Source organism: Gobius niger, assembly GCF_951799975.1.
Source record: "Gobius niger genome assembly, chromosome: 3".
Lineage (NCBI taxonomy): Eukaryota > Metazoa > Chordata > Actinopteri > Gobiiformes > Gobiidae > Gobius > Gobius niger.
This window is the reverse complement of record NC_136854.1, coordinates 12,346,604-12,348,450: the sequence shown is the minus strand read 5'-3', so window position 1 is coordinate 12,348,450 and position 1,847 is coordinate 12,346,604. Positions and strand designations below refer to the sequence as shown.

The 1,847-nt window shown below is 42.7% G+C and overlaps 1 long non-coding RNA gene across 1 annotated transcript; it reads left to right on the top strand.

The window, feature by feature from the left end:
• Positions 1-509: 509 nt before the first annotated feature.
• On the top strand, positions 510-1,166 carry LOC306961312. Its single transcript, XR_013792751.1, has 3 exons — positions 510-617; positions 705-1,055; positions 1,127-1,166. It is a non-coding gene; the product is annotated as an uncharacterized lncRNA (long non-coding RNA).
• Positions 1,167-1,847: the final 681 nt, after the last annotated feature.

Genomic DNA, 1,847 nt, shown 5'->3' with positions numbered 1-1,847 from the left:
GCATTTTAGCTGTCCAGCCTGTCAGCCTGATGTTGCAGCAGTTTCACTAGATGGAAACCGTAAGCTGTATCGCTTTAACAAAGGGTAATAATAATAAAGGGTATAGACCAGGGGTCTCCAACCGGTAGTTCGGGAGTTACCAATAGCTCGTCAGCCTCTTCCAGGTTGCTCCCCATAGGATTTTAAAATGTATAAATTATATGATGCATATTAGAGCATGTATGATTCACATGCCTACAACAATTGGAGGCATTTGTAATGAATAAGTGATAATAAATGATGACTGAATCTTGATAGTAACAGCCCCCCATGAAAGGCTCTCACCATTATATCCACTCATATTTCCCTGACCGCTTAAATGAATAGTTGTCTGCCATTATCGTCCCGAGAAAGTAGCTCTCCGAGGGGAAAAGTGCAGGAGACCTCTGGTTTAGACAAAGTCTTTATATTTATACAATGTCTTTATTTATAAATCATTTCAGTATTAATTGGAATCAAATTGAATATGGAGTTTTCCCCCCAGATCAGCAGAAACTGGTTTCTTTGATGGACATTTTTTTGCAAAAGACAAGGAAGTGACAGATTTTGTAGCCACAGTTCGCAACAAAGTTCCGCCTGTAAGTGGATAACTTAAAATTAATGAATTTCACAAATTATGTGTATGTCTACAAATATGTATTACTTTTGCCACTCTCCTGTTTAAGGTTTCTGGCAAGGCGATGTGTGGGAAAGGGAAATGGACTGCTGGCAAGGAGTGTGCAAAAAAGGCTGGGTCAAAGCTTGATGAGGAGGGTGCAGAAGTAGCAGTTTGTCGTCATGGCGTGCTGCTAAAAGCTTTGCACATGTACAGAGGGGAGATATTTGCGTACCCTATGTTCCTGCACAAAGAAGTGTCCTTTGGTCGGAAGGTAGATTTCATCTGCACAGATATTATGTGCAGATACTACCCCTACCTACAAAAAGTCTGTGCCAAGCTTCCAGAGTTGTCACATCTTCTGTGCAATAAGCCATTCCTCTCTGTTATGCATGCCAAGGGACATGCAGCCAAGTGTGAGGTACAGTTTTTAATTTTTTCTGCTATGTTTGAGTGTGACAACAACAATGTTCAAATATATTACACCAACAGGTTCTGTGGAGTGGACGTAACCAAGAAGGGGCTGGTAAGAACCACAAATATTTCATCCATCTATTTCGCTTCCGCCTTATCTATTGCCGGATCGCAGGGCCAGAAGTCTGAGCAGAGATGCCCAGACTTCCCTATCTCCAGCGGACTCCCGAGGTCTTCGCAGGCCAGCTGAGAGTCATAGGGCCAAATCTTGTGCGCAGTCCTCTGGTGAACTAAATGCGAAACAAAACAAATGCACATGTTCACCCCCCACAACCCCTCTCCCTCCCCTTCCCGGCGCGGAGTTGTGGGGTTGGAGGAAAATGTGTGTCTCCACTCCAGTACTTACAATTAAATGCGCTATGTCTGGAGTGGCAAGATCCCAAAGTGCATTCTTACTCTGCGCAAAATGTTGTGCTATAGCAGGTAAGGCAAGTTTGCGTCGTGGAGGGCCGATTTTCATTCCCAAAACAAGTGTATAAAATATTGTATTTTCCACACAAGTGTGGCAGTCGATTTCCCTTTAAGACTGAAAATATGATCAAAACAACCCAATAACATTCATTTAAACAGACACAGTTAGTGTTTCCATGCAGTTTCAGGAAAATATTGAATAAAAGTTCCCTATAGACTCGCAACCCACTGAAAATGGTTCCATGACCCACTTTTGGGTCCTGACCCACCAGTGGAGAATCACTGTTTAACATTATATATGACTCCATAGGGAACTAAGCGCGATGTT